The following is a 7,517-nucleotide window of genomic DNA, read 5'->3' on the forward strand; positions in this document are numbered from 1 at the left end:
CTGTCCCTCCTTTATGCAATGAAATAATTGTCAATATGAGCAGGGCAGTCCATGCCTGTGAGTTTACAGTGCACAAAAATTCCATGGATGGTTGGTATTAACTTTCTGAAACCTGTTGTTACCCCAGAAAGGATGGGTCATAGTACAGGGTTATGAGAGTGGTTTGCTTAGATAAACAACATTTTCTTCATAGATTCATGGAATAGCTTGGGTAGGAAGGAATCTGAAAAATCACTTCATCCCAATCCCCTGCCATGGGCAGGGACACTTTCCACTAGACTGGGTTGCCCCAAACCTGGTATTTTCTTATTTCATAATCCCCATTTCCTTTTCCTGGACACATATAAATGTTATTTTTCTGTGCTTTGTTGAGATTTCATTTACTGGTGGTGGTACAAGTAGATTTCATGCTGATGGAAATACAAAATATCATCCATTTCAGTCTGGGTTAATGATCTTTGGTTCCAAATCTCATGTTGTGGGTGCAGAGCTATGTTTGATTCACCTCAGGTAGCTCTGGGCAAAGTGGGGGTCTGTGAAGGCTGGCAGGTGTTAAGGCACAGCACTCTGCAAGGTTTCAGGGCAGTTTCCTGAGGGATTTCCTCCTGAAGACCGCTATTGTTTGCTTAAGAGAGAGCCATATCCACTCTGCTCCCGGTGGCATCCTGAAACACACTTGCAACACACAAAAAATGATGACTCCAGAATTGATTTGATGATAAAGTTTCCCCCCACCCCTCACAAACGCTCGTGGCTGAGCTCTGGCAGGGACATGTCCTGTTGGAAAATGAACTTGGTTCATCTGGGCTCTGGTGGGAACCCCGTGTTCAAGATAAACATGAGAGTGCTCTTTGAAGTTGTTTGCTCATCAAAAGCACAGTTACTTTGTTTGTATTATGCTTGATACTCCCATGAGATGTAGTTCAATTTATGGTATAAAATCTTGGCAAGGGGAGGCAGTTTAGAAAGAAAAATCCCCCCCAAACCAAACAAAACCCCCTTTACACTGCTGGGAAGGTGGGAATATTGTCCTCAGAGTCCCTCAGATGTTTCTCTTCATTGCATTTAACAGATTTCAATTCTACTCTTCTGTAGTCTACGTGAAAAATCTTCCTCCTGCCTCCAATATATTTCAGAGTCTTTTGGGCTAAGATACATGTGAATTCACTTGATGTTTTAAGCTTGGCCAGGACTTTATGTGTTACTAATGTGGTGGATGTGCTTTGATGATCTCTGACTGCCATTGCTGGAGGAGTAAAAATCCCCCTGTGCCAGCAATCATTTCCTTCCTTCTCTGCATCCCATGGAATGGATGTTACTGATGTACCTTTGATGGCAGTTTTTAGATTTGAAGATGTTCTATTTTACAGATTCTCAGCTGGGTGAGATACAAGCTGCAAGAGGCATAATAGAAACGTGACAGGATGGGAATAAGTTCGATAAGTTCTGCACCTAGAGAAGGCATCATCCATCCTCACATGTGTTATCATACCTGCAGAAATACTGATGGCTGAAGGTGTTTGAAATGTATTTTTACCAAGGTGATAGTTTTAGCTCACAGCTCAAGTATCAAGATTTTAGGAGTGAATGGAGGTTTAGACCTTGTTTTTCCCTACTCATGTTTTGGAAAAAAATCTTTATAAAACAACAACCAAATAAAAACATATTGGAAGTAAGTCATAGGAATGAAATGGTCACTCTGAAATGTAAATTTCTAAGTTTTGTTCAGATGCAGTCAATCTCCAACTGTAACAAATATGCAAATACCAGCAAATTGTAGCAAGATGGGTACCATATGCACAAATATGTATATTAATATATAATCTCGATAAGTGTGTAAAAAGGCACTCTGAGCAGTCATAACTGAACTGAGGGACATTTGTCATGTCTAGGGACATGAATAGGAAAAGAAAATTACTTTTTTTTTTCCTTATGGTGTACTTTCTTTTTCTTTGAGAGAAATGATGCATTCCCTGCCTCTTTCTCGTCTGCATTACTGATAATTGATACATCAGAAGAAATACTGGCAAATGAAACATAAGTTTAAGCTTCATCGTTGCCTTCTGAGAATCTTACATTCATTTGCTTTTAGTAAAGAATTCAAGAAGGATGGCACTGTTATAAAACTGGTCATTGTAACAATGATAATTTTTTAAAAGGCGAAACATCTAAATTGTAGAAAAGCAAAGCTCAGGATTTTCGGAGCACTTTAAGTACATCATTTTTGTGGTTGTTTGCTTTGAGTTGCTTAATGTAGTCATCTAAAATTCAAGGCTCCTAAAATCACTCCATGGAATCACTCCATCACTACATGGATTTTGCCCAAGATCACAGTGGGAGTCTGCAGTGCTGCTGGGCCTAGAACCTACATGCTGATTCTGACCTTGCTTAAGCTAATCTTAAATCTTCTATAGTTATTAATGTCAGTAGATTTGCTTTTTATACAAAATTACTGTCACTAAGATTAAAATTTAGGTTTCCAGACTGAAACACAGACTTTTCATCCTGTGCTTTAGCTCAGCAGAAAATAATTCTTTCTCCATATGCTATTTTTTGGATGAGCTTTAAAATCAGATACTTATCTCAGTCTCTTCTGGCAAAAGTGAACTGGAAATCCCAGCTGGAGTTTTCTATTCTGGCTGTGTCAGAAATGTCTTGGGAGCAGCTTTCTTTGCAGTGTTTCAGTGCTGCTCATTCTGCTCCCATTCACAATATCAGGAAGTACAAAACAAAATTTACATTCTAGTGTTTTAGACTAAGGGAAATCTCCTTGATTGGTTTAGAGGTGGCAGAAAACGCTCATGTTTTAAATGGAGCCATGTGGCTGGAGACAAGCTCACAACTGATTTTTTTTCCTCTATGTTAATCTCAGACAGAACACCAAGGTTAGAATTTAAGTCAGTGACATCTCATCCAGCTCTTAAGTTCATACTCAGTCGCTTGACAGTCAGGGTGTTGTGCATCAAACTGTTCTGTCTTTCTGATTCTGTATTTCTGTGTGCATGCACAGGTGGTGGTGATGCAAGGAGGTAAAACTCAGTTGTAGATGCATTTCAGGTTTTACCTTGTTGATAAAGCCATCCCTTTTTCAAACAGATTGGACTCACTGCTTGCCCAGACATGAGTTTCTCCTTTATTATGGTCTTAATCATGATTCAAAATATCCTTTAGTCTGTCAAGAATGCCTCCTTCTCTTGTGTAAGAGGAGCACTCAGATTTTTTCTGTGTCTCGTAGCTGTGGTTCAGTCCAAGGGAGGTGAGAGAATGTACTACTTCAAAGGTGATTTAAGTGAGACTAATGTTTTAGGCTCTTTCAGAGTCTTTTCATTTTCAACAAGGACCTCCTGAATCTTGGTTTATCCCCAGGTGTTTCCTCTGACATGTAACTGGCTCTGAGAGCAAGCACGTGTGTTCTGCTAATGGGAGACAGCACTGGCATGCTCCTCAAAACTCCGTGTACAGCCTGGCTCCTGCTCCTAGCCCAGCTTGATTTACTTGGAGTGTTATCTCAGAGGGAGCTGGCTCTGAAAACGAGAGTAGGTGGAAAAAGTTTCACTGAAAAGAACAAATTAATGTTTCCTGTCTTCTGTCCACACAGGCTTTTTTGGACAGAGCTTCTGCTGAGGTGTGTACCATATGTAAGTACTCTTTAAAGCTGGTTACTCTCTGGTGTCATGACCTAGAGAACAAACACAGAATTGTTGAGTGGATGAGCTGCAGGTTTTTCCCTTCTTCTTTGCCCAGCATTTCTCAATTTCTCCATTTTTGTCTCAGTCCTGTGGGTTTTTTTCACATGGGACATCAAACAGAACTTTTGATTTTGTACTGCTGGTGAAAATCTGGATTCACCTGTGAATTGGTAGGCTCAGAGTTAAGCCAGGAGGCAACAAATAAACACCCATTGCCTACAGCTGGGCAATATTTTATTTTATAAAATGTGCAGCTGTGAGAGGGGCTGGAGGCCTATTGGGACCCTTTCACCCAGCTCTGACAGCTCTGCAGAGGGTGCCTGACCTGTCTGCCCACAAAGGACAGTGTGGCAGCAAATGTCCTCTTGTTCTGCCACTGCTGAGGGGTCAGCACAGGAACTCCAGGGGTCCTCAGCAGCTGGGTCACATTGAGGTGGGATGATGAATCCCCTGCACCCTTCCTGGGCTTTGCATGTTTCCTAGTACAAGTGATGTCAACAGAGGTCAACAAACAGTGATTCTTGTTTCATGGCAATGATTGCTGTGACTCACGAGCTTGAAGGGTATGGGTTGAGATTCTTTGGAAAACTATAATTAAAAGAAAGTATTTTTACTTCAAAAGAAGGTCCTGATTATGACCTATTAGCTTGATTGCAGAAATTAGGATTGCACTTACATTGTTAATACCTTAACTTGCTGTCTTGGAATTTCAGCTTCCAAAAAAATTTCTCATTTGACAAAAAAGCCTCCTTATTTGGTGCCTTCCATAAGACCCATCCACCCTTGGCTGAATGAGAACTGAGCACTGTTGGGAGGGCTTGGTGCTGTGTTCATGTAGCAAAAATGAGGGATATTCACAGCCTGGCATTGTCACTGCCTCCCTCTTCCTTGTCAGTTCGTTTAGTTAATTCCTTTCCCCTTAAATTACTCCCTTCTGCTTAACAACTTTCACAACTTGTTTGCAGCCACCCGCAGTCACTGTGGTTGTGTATTCTTTTCTGAGGGATATATTAGACTGTTTATTTAGGCTGAAAGCTGCAAAGGGAAGGTTTGCAACTGTGTTTTCATGCTGTCTAGCACCGCCAGAGCCTGACCATTGTTTGTTTCAAAACACCCTGCAATAAAAACAATTGATGTCGCATGCATTCATCAACAAAAGTCATAAAGCAGTTGTAACTAAATCCCTTTATTTATTAAGTTGTTGCGCCCTAAGACTCTGTGAACGGGCCAGAGAAAGGCAAATGTTGCCCACAGAGACTTCAGAGAGCAATTGTTGCTCTGAAGAGCCCATTTCACCTGCTCTGCCCTGCTCCCTTTGTTCCCATCAGCGTCTCCGCTTGGAGCTTCTGCTCCAGGCTCCAATCAAGCGAGCACCCAAATTCCTAGAGGTACCATTTTGCAGCAATATGAGCCTAATTGTTTCTAGATTGAATATTTTCATGGGATATCAGTCTCAGTGTTCCTGGAATTAGCATGCTCAGTGAAGGATTGAAGATGCTTATCGGGCCCGACAGCTTTAGTGTCAGCGGGATCACCGGCAGCTCCGCGAAACTTCGCTGGCTGGCGACAATATTTATCTATGCGGAATGGAGACATATGGCCAGAATCATCCGCTCCCTTTCCTCAGTAATTAAAACATCTGGGAGCACAAAAGGACTGTAAGAATTAAAAAAAAAACCCTCTCTCTGCTAAATAAAACAGGAGCGTGGTGCCTTTACATAATTGCCAAGGCTTTCTCTTGCCGTGGTGGCGGCGTCTCTGGAGGACCAGCCTCCCCTAATGTTTTTTGAATGTGTGACGGTCAATAGAAGCACAAACTGAGCTGAGCACAGCCCTCAAACTTTTCATTAATACTGTATCTTACTTTATTTTCCAAAGGATGGATTTGAATGCTCCTGAGAGGGATTGCAGATTATTTAAGGAGTAGCAAAAGCATACTGAAGTCATCAACTGTTTTACAGACCGTGATTACACAGTGATGGCTTTCTGTGTCTGGAGTATTCTGTAGATATATCTTTGATAAACACTATTTCACTGAGAGCTTTGAGGTTCAAATTTGGACCAGGGCAGCATGATGACAGCTGTTATCATTTGATGGATATTCAGTGCAGTGTGTGAAGCGTGTTTAATACAGTTTTATGTAATTTTCAGAGATTATGTGTCCCAAACACAAAGCCATTTCAAAATGAAGTAATCGTCTAACTCCTTGGTCCTTGCGAAATCCCCAGCAGAGCTGTGTGCTCCCAGCCTTGCAGGGCTGGACTTCAGAAGAGGAATCTTATTTTTGATATGTGACAGTTTTAAATCCTAGAATTTGTCATTTGCAGAGATGGGCAGCCATTTTGAGAGTTACTGTTGTTTTATTGTATACAGGGCTCACAATGTAGTGCTTTGTGGAGACCTTTCTGTTTTTTTTTTTTAATGGAATAAGATCATAGAATTGTTAAGGTTGGAAAAGACCTTAAACATCGACAAATTTTGTCAGCTCAGCACCATGATTTGAGTAGATGTTATTCAGTCTCAAGTACCTGAATAACATCCCATCCACGTTTTTCTGGCACTGGTGAATTTACCTGGTATTTCCGGAGGGAAGACTGAGAAACTGAAGCAGAGGGGTGGGATAGAATTGCCCACAAGCACATAAAGATCTTGGACTGAGGTGGCAATTGAATTAAACTCCTCTGAGGCTCCTCTAGTGACAGCTCTTTTGTGTTTTGAATCCACACCTGAGCAGTACCCAGTGCTCCCACCAAGGAACCAGACTAGAGGAGAGGATGATTAAGTTCTTTGCTAGGAATTTAGGGAAAAACAAACATGGAACTGCAGAAGCTGGGTGCTGCTGGTGTTTAGTTTGCCCTTCACACTTGGTTCCAGCAGTTCCCAAGCAAACTAAACTGGGAGCCAATGGCAGTAATATCCAGATTAGCTTTAATATAGTACTGGGAGGCTCTGCAGTGCAGCACCTCTACACTAATTTAGCTCTTTGTCAATAAAATGAGCTCTTGTGATGTTTCCAGTAACTGAATTGGCTTCTTGACCCAGCTGGGTCCTGCCATGCTACAGCGAGCTTGGGCAGCACAGCTTGGCTCAGAAGTGAGGCATGTAAGGAGAGGGACTTGGGCAATCTCACTATCCATATTTCTGATTTGTTCCTTCTTCTCCATGCAGCTTATGGCTTCTTTTAGCTGAAGGTAGCTCTCCCTGCTGTGTTAGCAGCTATTGCAGTTTGTAGAAGACCCCAGATAATGACAAGCGAGTTTTTTCCTCAAGAAAACTTATCCCAGTAGAGGTCTAATCCAATATATTTATATGACAAAGAGCTGAAGCCTTGAAAATGTCTAGCTGGCTCAAAGATTCAATTAAATCCAGCCCAGTTCTAGGTGTGCTTCCTAATTAAAGTATTTGACATCCACACAGACATAAATATTTATGCTTAGTAGAACCTATCCCAAACAGCAAAACAAATTACTCTGACAACACAGGAAACATGAATGCTCTCTGTGGCTCTGTTATCTGCACACATAGCTGAAGTTTCAGCAGGTGCCATTTTACAGACTGTGGAAGAAGCTGTCAGTTTGGAAGAAGGCTGACAGTGTGAGGGAAGGTGATAGTTTTAGTGGGAATGGGACAAGAATTCTGCAAGCAGCATCGTGGGACCAATTCTGACCTCACTTTCTTAGGCTCAACAATCTGGGTCGTATTCTCAAGGATTTGATCTTTTACCCTGTCTGGGTGCCACAAGAACCCTGACAGCACATACAAATATGGCAACAGGTCATTTTTACCTTGGGAATTGTGAATATTTGTTTGGTGGGTTCCATTTTGCTG

The sequence above is a fragment of the Parus major genome, chromosome 20, assembly GCF_001522545.3.
Source record: "Parus major isolate Abel chromosome 20, Parus_major1.1, whole genome shotgun sequence".
NCBI lineage: Eukaryota > Metazoa > Chordata > Aves > Passeriformes > Paridae > Parus > Parus major.